Source organism: Macaca mulatta, chromosome 13, assembly GCF_049350105.2.
Source record: "Macaca mulatta isolate MMU2019108-1 chromosome 13, T2T-MMU8v2.0, whole genome shotgun sequence".
Lineage (NCBI taxonomy): Eukaryota > Metazoa > Chordata > Mammalia > Primates > Cercopithecidae > Macaca > Macaca mulatta.
In genome coordinates this window covers 9,881,901-9,897,349 of record NC_133418.1, presented here as the reverse complement: position 1 = coordinate 9,897,349, position 15,449 = coordinate 9,881,901, and the positions used below count along the sequence as shown (strand labels likewise).

At 43.4% G+C, this 15,449-nt stretch overlaps 1 protein-coding gene and 1 pseudogene across 51 annotated transcripts in view; one reads left to right on the top strand and one right to left on the bottom strand.

The window, feature by feature from the left end:
• The window catches only part of MAP4K4 (mitogen-activated protein kinase kinase kinase kinase 4), a 192,506-nt gene that overhangs the window by 150,425 nt on the left and 26,632 nt on the right, over window positions 1–15,449 (bottom strand). The window lies entirely within an intron of this gene.
• On the top strand, window positions 12,127–12,676 carry LOC100425829 (protein S100-A11 pseudogene; annotated as a pseudogene). The gene has a single exon (XR_001439247.3). The product of XR_001439247.3 is annotated as a protein S100-A11 pseudogene (transcript).

Genomic DNA, 15,449 nt, shown 5'->3' with positions numbered 1-15,449 from the left:
TGACCTTTCCACCATTGTACTTCCCTTAAACTGCATAAACACAAGGACAGGAACCCAGAAAGCAAGCAGAGGACAAGAAAAGAAAAGAGTGGTCATCAGATCTGCAAGGAAGCAACGCCTCAGTCAAGGTCCTTGCAGCAATCCAAAGCATAGGAGAACAGCGATCAAGACAGGTGCAAGATGTCTTTAAAAAATCACTGGGCCAAAAAAACCTTCTGCAGATCATTATTCTATTTCTTTCACTCTACAAGTCGATTTCTTTCACTCTACAAATCGACTCCCAAAGGCAGTAACTATCAATTCTGTTCAACCCAAACTGACTTCAACTGCCCCATATTAAAAAAATTTAAAAAGGCATCCTACTGCTTTTTTTAAAAATCTGCATGTAAGTTACTTCCAGTATTGACTGAAGGCATTTCTTTCTCAACATATCCTGCCTAAAATTGTTTTACCCCTCAGGTTGGCCGTCATGTTCACTAAGAATCCAAGTCAGTTTCTGATCAGAAGCTGTTTACCTAACTTCTTTTGTTCAATGGACTGAGAGAGAAACCATACATGTGCAGATACTCTTCGGTGTTGGCAATATCCCAGTCTTTACCTAGGAATGTATTTTTGTGACTTCAGAGAAGGAAAAGTACAAGCGGCTTTCTCTTCTTGGGGATGTAGTGGGTGACTTTTAAGACAGTTTCTCCTTGTTCAACCAGGATGAGAAAGCACTGGAAGCACCATGGTCCAGAAATAGGTCCTGAGTCAATCTTGGATTCAAGCACAGCCCTGCCACCTACAAGCCATATGATGCTAGCATGTTAAGTAACCTCTCTGAATCTCAAAATACTTCCAGAGCCTGCCACAGAACAGAAGATCAACAAATATTAATTCATGCCATTCCTCACCATTTCCATTCGTTCCTGGCCAACTTTCAAAAAGTGTGGTGAAAAAGTTAAAGGTGACAGGAGCCTAAGTGAGGGAGAAAGAAGTGGGAGACAGTCGAGAGAAAAGGCAGAATCTGGACCCTGAATGATAATGAGTAACCAGAAAATGACAGGGGTTTTTTCCTTTTCAAACTTTATTTCATCTGAGTCACCTGTTCCAGACATAGGATCCCAGCCTTGAGCAATTCAAAAGGAGTGGCAGAGAATGGAAAGGAAACAGATTATCTTGAATGCGTGCATTCATCAGCATGGTTAATAAAACACTAAGCAGCTCTACCTCCAGACCTACTCCAGGCCTCTTTTCCTGATATTAATACGTAACATTTCCCAATCTCATACTCTGATCCATCAAATGAGACAACAATGACTAATAGCAAAAAAAAGAAAAATATATATATACATATATATAATATCTCACAATAGGTAAATCCTAACTGACAAGTAATCTGGAGCAATACTGTGCATTCATAAGTTCTTTGAAACCATGTAATCAGCACAATTTAATCAAAAAATTAAAAAGCAGGCACAAGCCTCATCACGACAAAATAAGGGTGGCAGCTTATTAGTGCTGCAGAAAACCAACAGCCTCGGCCCCATTTTCAGGTCTCCCAGAAACCACAAACCCACGCACAATCTCTAACCAACAGAAGTACATACACACCGGACTGATTTTAAAAAGCACTGAGTGTCAGAATGGCAGCTCTCCCAGGTGACAAATAATTTCAAAAGATTAAATTTTACTAGGAGCTTTATCATCTGTGTTTCACGCCTTTGTCATAATGACTAACTTTTCATAATCAAAACTCCAAATTGCCCAATAGCCCCTTTTTCCTGCATATGGACAGCTCATAACAGAGCAAGTACGTAATACTATGATAGTACAAATGAGTTGTCAGAGAGAGAAAGGAAGGAATGAGGGAGGAAGGAGATTGATGAACACTTGAGCTGCCAGGGCTTTAACCGCTTTAAATTTAACAGAGAACTTTCTAAACTGTTCTTTCAGTCAACAAACGGCTATTAAGTACCCACCAGGTACCAAGTGTCACAAGCACTAACTCTGCAACTCAGAACTTACATTCTAGCAGGAAGAATCAACAATTACTTACAAGAAGCAGTGAGGAGCGTTACAAAGTTAGAACAGGGTCCTAGAGGGCATAATGCAAAGGGGCTTAGTTGTACAGGACAATCAGAAAAAAATATACTGAATATAACATTTTTGAATGACTGAGGGTCAGCAACAGAACAAGTTATTATACTCAAAATACGTAAGGATCAGCTACATGCCAGGCACTGCAATAAGCAAGTGATCCCTCTCCAATACTAATCAAAGACTGCACAAACAAATGTAAAAAACACAACTGTGCCAAGTGCTATGACAGCAAGAGACACAGTGCTAAAAGTGCCTGTATTCATGAACAGGACCCAGCTGGGGAAGGCAGAGAGAGGCGTACAGAAGAAGTGCCTGGCAGGCAGGAGATGGGCAAGAAGCAGGGGCTGGCAGAGGCCAGTGTGGCAGCATAAGATAAAGAGGGCCACGCATTTGGTGGGCCTAGAGTCGCATTAAAGAGCTTGGCCTTTATCCTATCAGCAATGGGCAACCACTGAACGAAGGGAACTGTTTTGGACAGACTGAACTGATTTGGACAGCTGAGAGTTAGGGAGCAGATCAGATATAGGGGCCAGCTAGGATGGAGGTTATCACAGGGGACTGTGTAAAAACAAGTGGCAAGAAATTCTGACTGCAGCAGCAGCTCTGCAATTTTTAACATTCCAAGTATTTGATGTCAATGTGCTTTTGGTGGAATAAAACACCTGTAACTAGTAGGCGTCTGGAAAGTTTAACAGGGAAAACACCATCAGTAAATAGAAGGCTGTAGGAAACAGATTTCTTCCCTGTGGAAAAAGTATCACTCACATCATTCATCCTGAGAGTACGTATCTGTCAGCAACCATTCAAAGCCATTCTGAGACTTCTGCGTCCTCATCAGAATTTGACCTGTCAGCCAGAACTCATTTATACCCTTCTATCTACTTCCATTCCCATTTTCTTTTCTCGCTCCTAATCCAACAACATCCAAACTGGTCTCCTTGACTCAGTCATACTCTGTTCCATGGGACCCACCCTACTATTGCTGGAGTGGTCTTTATACAAATCTCCCTCTTCTGCTTCAAGTTCATCCAGAGGCTTCAGCATGAAGCCTGAATTCCTTGGTTTGACAAAGATGGCCTGCCACGGGCAGGCCCCAGCCCACCTTTTTGCCTTGACCTTGGCCACCCCAACAAATGACTAAGAAGAGTGACTAAGCAATAGTATTCCGGGAGGTGTTTACTCCAAAACCTACAGATTTTTTCATATGATCTTACCAGGAAACCCCAGTAAAAAAATAGAGCAGGTGGCCCCTACTTGGTACCCTGACTGGGCATTGAACAGAAGAAAACTTCTGCTCAAACACTGCCCAAGAAATAAAGACCTTTGGCCCTCTGACAACTTCCAGCTGTCTAGTACAAAGATGAAGATAAATAGGCTAGCATTGGCAAAAATGACGAGTCCAGAAGTTTACTGTAGGTAACCATTTGCCCCTGTAAGAAAGCCAGAAAGCCCCACACACTTTCTACACCCCCATTCTGCCCTAGCACCAGAACCTTCCTGCTTTTCTGGCCTAAATCCTCCTTGCCATGGTACGGTAACAGTGGTCTCATTTATACAACCACTGAAACTCAGTCACTACACTGTACATTTGCATATTAAGCCTCTTAATCGAGGGAAAATAAAGGGCTTTAGTGCTGGACAAATAAATGTTAAGTTCTAACCAGCGAGAGGGGAGGCAGTACAATTTTAGTCAGGTGCATTTTCATTGTCTTCTGAACAACACCCTGCCCATGAACCAGTCAAAACATTAGTTAACTGGGCCTAGCCCCTTTGACTGCTAGCCTCTGCAATATTCTGTTCTAAGAGTCTTAGATGCTGAGGACTTCTGAGTCCATTTTCCCAAGAGCCTTCTCTCCTCCACAATCATCTCAGGCTGAGGCTCCAGCCAAACGCCAGCATGGGGATCATGCTGTTCCCCGAACAGCAGGCCAAGAGCACAGACCCAGGATTTCTACTGCCTCAATCTCCCTCTCAAGCAGCAGCAATAGGAGGCAGCAAAGAAGGGTTGGCTCACAGACACAAAGCAGCCAGCCCACCGGCCACCAGGCAGTGCACAGGCTGGAGTATGGGGAGGACAGGCCAGTTCTCAGAGAGCAACACACAGCAGCTAGCTCTGATGTGTGCACGGGTAAATGGGTAACAACCAAGCACTAGCTGTGTGACAAACTAATGATGGCTGAACTGGTGTGTATCTGCTGATACAAAATAATGTAAATTTTAAAAACTCTGGCTTGCAGTGTAATAAGGATAATTACAATCTTTTAAGTAAACTACCTGATATCCATACTAAATTACCACTCAGCACAAAAGTCATAACATAATTATGTGCCTCGGATTTATCTGTGAGACTTTTCAGTTTTGTCTTAAATACCATAGTAAGTTGTATACACATAATCAGCTGCTATACAGTAAAAGACAAAATGAGGGGAGGGTGCACATTTTATCAAGTTACTATATTCTTCTCCATTTTCCTTAATATTTTAACTCTGTACAGATTTCCAAGTAAGAGTAATTCCAAAACTTTACCCTTTTCTATTATTAAAGAAATTGTAGTATGATACCCTGCATAATGGATAAGGAATCAACTCACTCATAGGATTTATTTTCTATTAATAGTGTCATCAATAATAATGGAAAAAAGAAGATGAAGAATTATTACCAGATACTTGGGGGGTGTGGGGAGCACCAAGCTCTGCCTAATTTATGAAAAGTACACCAGGTGCCACACAGTGTGCTAAGTCCCTAGTTTCATTCCCTCACCTCTGACGCCAGGACTGCTGTGGCCAGGCTGTGGTTCAGGGAACAAAGGCTCCAGGAGGCTGACTTTTTCAAGGTCACACAGCCAGTATGTGAAAGAACTGGTTCAGAAACACCAGACTCCTGATCTGTGCTCTTCCTGCAACGGGCCCTGACACTCCTCTCACAGAACAGCTGCCCCGGAGCCAGAGAGCCCTGGAGCAGGGAACCACCGGCTGGCACTACACGAGGCTACCTGCACACACAGCAGTTCCTCTGAGAGAGAGGGCTGATGGGTTTGTCTGGCCCTGAAACCTCCATTCTTTCCACTGTCCCATGCACACGCCATACATTGTGCCCTTTGGTCTCACAAGGTGAGAGCCTCAGGGAGCCGACAAGCCAACCAGCTATACTTCCCCTGACTCTTCTCTTCTCCCTCAATTGGCTGCTCCTACAACCACCACCACACCTAAAGGCCACTACTCACCTCCCGCTGTCAGGGTCAAAGAGACCCAAGTTCTAATTCTAGACTTGACACTAACTTGCTGCATGATCTCATGAAAGAACTTCACCTTCTCTGGGCCCCATGCAGCTCATGGATCGGCTGACCTCTCAAGGTCAGCTATAACAGCCTTTTGCCCAGTGGCTTCCTGACATCCTTTCCCTTTCATCACACCCTCAAAGAGTCAGGCCTTTCCTCCTCATCCCTGCATCCCCCCATCGCCATTTTCTTCCTCAGAGTCAAAGGCTTAGATGTACCCTGCAGGGCTGAGGCCAGCTGCTTTCATGCTTCTTCAGACACAGAGACTCCAGGCCAGGGCTTAGCAATCCGTGAGCCTGTGAGTAACAAAGGCTGGCTCCTGGGATATCTCACAACACAGGTAGGTCATCGCTTCCAATACGGACCTGGAAGCCACCCGAAAACTTCTTGGGACGTAGTAACATTGGCTGAGATGCCAAGCGACACAGGGCTTGGGCTGAGAAGACAGCTGCTAAACCCTAAATACATCAAACACAATGATCCCAGAGACTACATATCCATCTTTCCAAATCCACCAGCACTTAAAATGGGAGTAAGGAGGGCTGAGCGCGGTGGCTCACATATGTAATCCCAACACTTTGGGAGGCCGAGGCAGGCGGATCACGAGGTCAAGAGATCGAGACCATCCTGTCCAACATGGTGAAACCTTGTCTCCACTAAAAATACAAAAATTAGCTGGGCGTGATGGTGTGAGCCTATAGTTCCAGCTACTCAGGAGGGTGAGGCAGGAGATCACTTGAACCCAGGAGGCAGAGGTTGCAGTGAGCCGAGATGGCGCCACTGCACTCCAGCCTAGCAAAAGAACAAGACTCCGTCTCAAAAAAAAAAAAGGAGCAAGGAGATGACTACTGGAAGCCATGCTACCAAACCAAGAAAGGAGAGGCAGCCTTCCTTTCTCTCAGCACAGAAGAGGGGAAATGCAGTTGCATGGGGATGGGGGATGGGGGAACGAAACCAGGTAGAAGGAAAACTCCCCCAAATTTTATAGCATCCCATTTTACAGCAGCTAAAACTTTAAAGATTACTCACCTCAAGATGGTAAAACCACTTTCTCTGAGATGGTTGCCTGCCATTCTCCCTTTGGCCCCACCCCACACAAGCCCATCTTGATTACACTCCTGAGAGGTAATCAGTTCTCAAAGGAATAAAATCAGCATAAGCTAAATAAATTCTGGAAAGTTTATGAAGGAAGGGTGTGTGGGTTACTTCAGCCCCAGAGCCATGGTAAATTACACACCAGCTACTTCTGTGGGTTTTCGAAGCCCATTTCATCTCCCACAGAGTTTATAAATAATAATAAATTATATCAAAATCTGTCCCTACTCCTTCAGTGCTATTTTACATACATGTTACTACAAAAACTTGCAGAACCAGCTTCACCTCCCCAATTCTGAAGAATAATTCAAAATTAAGGGAAAGGTTCACAACATTGGTAAATCCACACAAAATTATGGGACTTTTAACAATTTTCCTAGTTATTTCTTTAAAGAGAGAAGAAACGTATCACTAACCAAAAAGTATCCAGGAACCAAAACTTTCTCATTTAAAAGGAATCCTGAGTGAATGAAAAACAGGAAGAGGGTGCATTATTCTGGTTTATTTTCAAAAATCCTTTTATTTTCCCCTACCCCTCCCATCCACCTTTTTTTTTTTTTCTCCTTTTCAGACAGGGTCTCCCTTTGTCACCCAGGCTGGAATGCAGTGGCACCAACATAGCTCCCTGTAGCCTTGACCTCCTGAGCTCAAGCTATCCTCCCACCTCAGGCCCTCCAGTAGCTGGCATATTCCATGACGCCAGCTAATTTTTGTATTTTTTTGTAGAGACGGGGTTTCATCATGTTGCCCAGGTTGGTCTCAAACTCCTAAGCTCTGGCAATCTGCCCATCTTGGCCTCCCAAAGTGCTTGAATTACAGGTGTGAGCCACCACACCCAACCCATTTCATTTTTCAAGATCGTTCTCTGCTCTTTGCTTTATAATTTTTACAAAATTACTGTCGGCCAGTGGCAGTGGCTCACACCTCTAATCCCAACACTTTGGAAGGCCAAGCCAGGCAGTTCACTTGAGGTCAGGAGTTCGAGACCAGCCTGGCCAGCATAGTGAAACCCCATCTCTACTAAAAATACAAAAATGAGTCAGGCGTGTTGGCACGCGCCTGTAATCGCAGCTACTCGGGAGGTTGAGGCAAGAGAATCACTTGAATCCGGAGGGCAGAGGTTGCAATGAGCCGAGATTGCGCCACTGCACTCCAGCCTGGGCAGCAGAATGAAACTCTGTCTCAAAAAACAAAACAAAAAAAAATTAAAATTACTGTCACATTCAAATCAATGTAAATATACACTATTCCAACTTTTTTTTTTTTTTGAGACGAAGTCTCACTCTGTCGCCCAGGCTAGAGTACAGTGGTGCAATCTCGGCTCACTGCAAGCTCCACCTCCTGGGTTCTCGCTATTCTCCTGTCTCAGCCTCCCGAGTAGCTGGGACTACAGGTGCACGCCACCACACCTGGCTAATTTTTTTGTATTTTTTGTAGAGACGTGGTTTCACTGTGTTAGCCAAGATGGTCTTGATCTCCTGACCTTGTGATCCGCCCGCCTCGGCCTCCCAAAGTGCTGGGATTATGGCCACCGCGCCCAGCCACTACTCAACGTATTTCTAAGTCAAAATGATTCACAGGAATTAAGTTTTAAGGATTGGTAATAGTCTTAGGGGGAAAAATTCAAAAACGTATGCTTAACCCTACTGAAGCCATGTGAATGTGCTCTGGAGATGACGGAAATACCCCCATACTGAACATGTGTCCAGTGCTGCTGGGCATTCATCCCACCAGAGCTCTGGAGTTAGTGACCTGGCGTCTGTGATCTGCAACAGTGACCCACGGGACAATAGGGCACCAGCTCCTTCCGCCACCCAACCTTCTTAAACAAGGGTGTCTCTGCCACTAGCCAGCCATGAGTTTGACCTCTGCCTTCTTTTGCTATAACCAACATATAACCTGAAAAACTGTCCCTACCACAAACTCAAAAAGGGGAACGGGGCAAGACAGAAGGTGTGCCCTTCAGTTTCCAGTCGTGGGGAGCTGGCCCCCATTTACAAACTTCTCCACCCCAGACTCATGATCATATCACAACGCAGGAAAGGAGTTTTAAGTCATGAATATAATCCCCAAAGACCATCCACCAACTATTCCAGAAACCTGACAGAATGCCATACAGCCATTTCAAAGAAAGAAGACTAAGAATATGAAAAAAGGTTTCAGATACAAAGTACATAAACGAAGCAGAATCCAAACCTTATAATAAGCCTTTCCTTTCCCCTATCCTAGGTCCACGGACACATCTTAAAGAGAGAGCCCTGGACCAACTCTAGCTGCCCCAGAAGATGTTCTGTCTCATGCTGGGGCACTCACAAAGGCCCCATGGAGCTGCAGGAGGAGACACAAAGACAGGTTCCTGGCATCTTTACACACCATCTGATGTTGTGCTGAGGGTTGCAGGAAACACCAAGAACAAAACCTGCCCTCAAAGCTAATCAAGATAACCCTCAAGACAGGAAAACATCCAGAGTACCAAACAGAGTATGTCAGATGGAGAAGACAGGAACTGTAACAGGATTTCACCAGAGAAGGACCTTTGGCTTGGAGACAAGGAATGCCAAATCAAGGAGCGGGTGGTGTGGGTCCTCACACACATGTGGGCAAGAGGAGTTACCTGGAGGGGTGTAGACACAGTGAGGCCCTGAGCCAAACTAGAACAAAACGAAAAGAGGATCACACTGCAGATAGCAGTGGGCAATGTGGCTGGATCCCATTTCAAAATAAATGTTTATTCAGTTGTTTCAAAGTGTATTTTTTAAAACCATTCTTCACTTTTACTAAAAGGAACCTAGCATCTCCCAGTACAGTAGCTTTCAAACTATTTTGACTATAGCCTATAATAAAAAATGCAGTTAAAACCACACCCAAGACACCTATAACACGTATTTTTAACCAAAATAAAGGTTTCGCAAAACACTCTTAGCACATGTGATGCGCTCTATTTTCTATTCAATTAAAAGATGCTAGTCTTGACCAAATAAACTGGCTGTACTACACATAAATAGATTGTACCCTACAACTAGAGAAGCACTGTCCACTTTGTTACTTTGTGAAACGCTGGCAAAAATAAAGGAAAGAGATTGTAAGCAGAATATTAAATAAAAATTATATTTTCTTAGTATAATGTCTTCCACAACATCGGGCAGATTATTTCCAGGGAAGGCCTTACAGGAAAAAAGGATAGGGAGGGAGAGTGGGAGCAGGACACACACACACACACTCTCTCTCACACTCTCTCTCTCTCTCTCTCTCTCTCTCCTTCTTCTTTCTCTCTCTCTAATCATTTTCTGAGCCATAATTCTTAAGTTGCTTCTGCTTTCATCTGTTTCATTCTTAACATCTTCACCATTTCCTGAAAGCTGAACATTTGTGCAATACTCACCAATTTTTCCTCATGTCAACAGATTGATTTTATTCTTAATTTTGCCAGGTTTCTGAATATAAATCAGTTTCTCTCATATACTACAAGATATAGGAGCAGCCAGAGCTAGTCTCCAAACATGTTGCACATTAAATTCAACTAGGAGATTTGTTGGGCACGGCGGCTCACGCCTGTAATCCCAGCACTTTGTGAGGCAGAGGTGGGTGGATCACTTGAGGTCAGGAGTTTGAGACCAGCCTGGACAACATGGTGAAACCCCGTCTGTACTAAAAACACAAAAATGAACCAGGCATGGTGGCACATGCTCATAGTCCCAGTTACTTGGGAAGCTGAGGCAAAAGAATTGCTTGAACCCGTGAGGCAGAGTTGCAGTGAGCCGTGGTCGCACCACTGCACCCCAGCCTGGGTGACAGACCGAGACTCCATCTCAAAAGAAAAAAAAAATGTTACTATAAAATCTAGGAGGTAGGTATTCATTTTACACCTTTCAACTTTACTATAGGTTTGAAATTTTTCATAATAAAATGTTAAGAGGAAAGCTTCCCAGGTGATTAAAATGTACAAACATTATCTCAAAGTGTGGTCTCCAGACGAGTAAGTAGCCTCAGCAGCACTCCATAATTTGTTAGAAAAGCAGGTTCTCAGTCCTACCTCAGAACTACTGGACCAAAAACTGCGAGATGGGGTCCGGTAATCTATGTCTAACAAGCCCCCCAGACGAGAGGAACCACTGATAAAAATCTTGCTAGCATGCTGCAGAGAAATATGCTATGACAATCTATACTTTGGGATCCAGCTTCAACAGCATTCTAGACTGGGAAATCGGGAGATTACTTAGGCTGTAATCTTAAAGACGTAACCTGGGTGTTTCCTCAGTTATTTAATGACAGGAAGTTTACCATGACAACCTTCTAACTCTCTGATGCTACACATTTTCTCCCTGGAGTCCTAAGTGCGCTCCTTATTTGGTCTTACCACCTTCTTTCAAGACAGTCTCACTCTGTTGCCTAGGCTGGAATGCGGTGACGTGATCTCGGCTCACTGCAACCTCCACCTCCCGGGTTCAAGCGATCGATCGTCCTGCCTCAACCTCCCGAGTAGCCGGGACTATAGGCTCGTGCCACCATGCCTGGCTGATTTTTGTATTTATAGTAGAGACGGGGTTTCACCAAGACCAGGCTGGTCTTGAACACCTGACCTCAAGTGATCTGCCTGCCTCGGCCTCCCAAAGTGCTGGGATTACAGGCATGAGCCACTGCGCCTGACAATTACCACCTTCTGTTTCATGGTTTTTAACACGAGAGCTAATGTCAAAAGAGACAACTGCCTATTTCTCTTTCATTTTATATTACCCAGTATATACTATCCCCAAAAATGTTAAGAGTCTAAAACACAGACTCACAGGCCATTTACTTGGTAAGCTGTGTTGGACAAAGATCATTTTATTTCAGAAAAAAAATGGCTTCATCTTTAAGGAGTTCTGCAATTACAATCAAAAGACAATCTCACTAACTATCACAGGTTCTTTATACTTCTAGGTATTTTGAGATATTAATAGTATTTGTGGAAATAATATTTTTTGTAAACTGTCATAGCAGCTTTAAAATATAGTCCACTGAGTTTTGCAGAAGCAAATTCTTTTCTTTCTGAAGATGGCACTACATGAGTAAATGCTAAGTGTTTTCACTGTTTGCATTTCTACAGACCATCTGTATACCATCCAAACATGTTAGAAAACTCATTAGAAAGCTATGAGAGGGTGTTATGGCTTGAATATTTGTCTCCTTCAAAAGTCACATTGAAATGTAATCCCCCAATGTGGCAATATTGAGGTGGGGCCTTTTTAAGAGGTGACTGGGCCATGAGGGCCCTGTCATCATAAATGGGTTAACCCATTCATGGATTCATAGGTAATCATGGGAGTGGGACTGGTGGCCAAAAGGAAAAGAGACATGAGTTAGCATGCTCACCCCCTCACCAGGTGATGCCCTGCACCAGGACTCTGAAGAGAGCCCCCATCAACCAGAAAGTCCCTCACCAGATGTGGTCCCTTATTCTTGAACGTCTCAGCTTCCACAAGTGTAAAAAACAAATCCCTTCTCTTTATAAATTACCCAGTTTCGGGTATTCTATTAAGAGCAACAGGAAAAGGACTGAGAGGGTCAAAATGAATTCCTTTTCTATCTCATGTCAAACAATCCAGCCAAACAAATGACAAAACATTTTGCTCTTTCCCATGTAGCTTAAGGAATATATTCTACACTCCTCTCCATTAAGACTCTTTAAGTCGAGAGCTCTCAGCGCCGCTCCCAGCCACAGCCTCCCGCGTCTCGCTCAGCTCCAACATGGCAAAAGTCTCCAGCCCTACAGAAATTGAGCGGTGCCTCGAGTCCCTGATTGCTGTTTTCCAGAAGTATGCTGGAAAGGATGGTTATAACTACACTCTCTCCAAGACGGAGTTCCTAAGCTTCATGAATACAGAACTGGCTGCCTTCACAAAGAACCAGAAGGACCCCGGTGTCCTTGACCGCATGATGAAGAGACTGGATACCAACAGTGATGGACAACTAGATTTCTCAGAATTTCTGAATCTGATTGGTGGCCTAGCTATGGCTTGCCATGACTCCTTCCTCAAGGCTGTCCCTTCCCAGAAGCGGATCTGAGGATCCCTTGGGCCTGGCCTTCAAACCCATCCCCTTTCCTTCCAGCCTTTCTGTCATCATCTCCACAGCCCACACATCCCCTGAGCCCAGCATACCAACCACCTCATGCAGGCCCCACCTGCCAATAGTAATAAAACAATGTCACTTTTTTAAAACATGAAAAAAAAAAAAAAAAAGACTCTTTAAGTCCAAAATAAAGTGAGTTCTAAGTAAAATCTGAGGTCTTGATAATGAAATATAAAGCATCAGCTAAACTAGGCCAACTTCAGGAGAGAAAAGTAAACTGAGGACCACTTACTAACCATCGAAGGCCTGCAGCTAACTCAGATAATTCATAAATGTTACCTGATATTTTAATATAATGGACTTTTAGTCAACAATAAAATCAAAACTAAAATACTACGGAAGAAAGAAGGCTCATAAATTAATGGCTGGCAGTTCTCTGTGGCACAGTGTCCACATTTACCTGTCTCAGCACCCATGACAGACCACTTAACCTGTGACAGTACAGTGATGCTTACATCAGTTTTTAAATCCATCTTAATTCAGAAGCAGTCATCAAAACTCTGCAAAAGTCCTTGCATTACTAGAAATATGCGCGAAGACCCTTTATAATTCTGAACTCTCAAAGTTAATAGTTGCAAACAGCTTCAAAACTCTTAAATTTGCAACTAACACAGAAATCAATTTGATTGGTTTATCTTCACAGCAAAGAGTAAGAGATGAAATAGCTAAATGAGTTATCCCAAGCCAAAGTTCACATTCATTCTTGCAGCAATACCCAACCTGAGGAAGCGGTGAGGCTAAAAGACACTCCACACAAAGGATCCCCCACAGGTGGCACTAGACATGCAGGAGACTCATAAGAACACTCAGCTTTTATCCAGACTTCTCCCAAAATAAACATGAAGTGACCACAAAAAAATAGGCTGTAAGGGGAAGACGAGGTGGGTTTATGTGGAAGAGACGGAACCCACCACATCAACTACAGAGCCTGCCCTGAAGAGGGCACAATGCCATGTGAGACCACGATGTGCCCATGGGGCCTCCTGGCTCCTCCTCAAGTCACCAGCCACACATGCACCAACCAGAGTGTTCCTGTCACACCTCAAAAATGTTGATGAGACGCTGACTGTGGCACAGGGCATCGTGTGAGAGAACGTCTAGTTTCATGTTATCTTATAGACTTGAAGCCAAAATGATGGCCATCATGACATTCCACTCACCCAACAGCACAAGTGTACTGCACAGAGCCGAGACGGAGGCCAAGGGAAAAGTCTTGATTATCCAAGGGAGGTAATTCATGTCAGTCTTAAATGAGATAAGTATGGTACATACCTTACCATTTACCTTTTGTGATTATAGAATAAGCACAATAGACAAGAGTAAATGGTTTCAAAATGCAAAATATATATATATATATATTTTTTTTTTTTTTTTGCTTATCTTTTTGTCTGGAAAACTTCAAGCACAACAAAAGTAGACAGTAGAAGAATGAACCCTGTGCACCTATCACTATAGCTTGACTAATTATGAAAGCATGGCTACATCTATTTCATCTTTATTCCTAACCATACCTCTTTCCTTGTACTGAGCTATTCTGAAGCAAATTCTAGGTACACATTATGCTATCTAAAAATACTTCACTATTTGTAAGAAGCAAATACTTTTAAAATTAGTACGGTCACGTGTTGCTTGACGATGAGGACACGTTCTGTGAAAGGCAATTTCATCCATGTAAGAAGCATCACATTAGACTGTACTTCCACAATCCTCAATGGTATGGCCTACTCCACACCAAGGCTACATGGTCTAGCTATCGCTGCTAGGCTACAAACCTGCACAGCATGTCAATGAACTGAGTACTGTTTACAATTTGTGTATCTACACGTACCTAAACACAGAAAACATATAGTAAAACACAATATTATAATCTTATAGGACAACCATCATATATTAGGTCCATCATGGATTAAAACATCCTTATGTGCACATAACTATACTTCCCAAACCTGGCTAAGAAGTCACTTGCCAGCTTTAAAAAAAAAAAATACAGATTTCTGGGCCTTATCCATAGATCTATGTAGAAGTAGTACTAGAGTAAGTTTGTTTTGTAATCTCTCAAGGTGAATCACCCACAGGTGGAAGAGAACTACATATTCCTTAAGTTCTAAAGGCAAAGCTGATCCTGCTTTCATTCCCTCCTAAGAGAGAAATCAGAATGTGGAAAGTGTGGCAGAAATACCAAACCAAGTGACAAATGAAGACCTAAAACACTGTCTGGTGTTAGCCTTTGAGTGGAACCAGGAGCCCAATAAATCCCAATCACCTTCTACTAAATCCCTGTAGTAGATAGAGGTTTCAGAAACTGCCGCCTTTTGAAAGCACTCAACATTTTAAAAAGGAATGAGAGCCTATAATGACCCATGCCTTCTTTTGTATAAAAGGAACCTGAGGGTCCAAACAGATGACATGATCTGGCTCAAGATCACTAATCCTCCCAGTGTACTACTGAGGGAAATTCCTCCTGGCCCCTTAAGAAACTGCCACTCACTCACCTCACAGCTTTGCCTGTTTACCTGTCATCTTGGGCTGTTCCGGTGACCAGAACCTGGCAAGCAAGTGCACAGGACATTGCACACTGATTGGCTGGCTGGAATGCTGGGTCCATCCCCAAGCACCACCGTTTTTAAATAAGTCATCATCAAACTAAAGCACATCCATAAATACCACGTAAGACAGAAAAAAAAGATGTGTCAAACATAGTAAAAACTAAAGATGCTCAGTCTACAGCTAAGAAGCCTTAGGGAGACATGATTGAGGTCTTCACTATCTGGCTAGTCATCACTTACTAAAGCAGAAGTTACAGGGAAGAAAATGTCAGCCGACCTTCCTAACTGTGAATGATGTAGTAAACAATGGTGGCCAGGAGGCCCTGTCACTCGGAGTT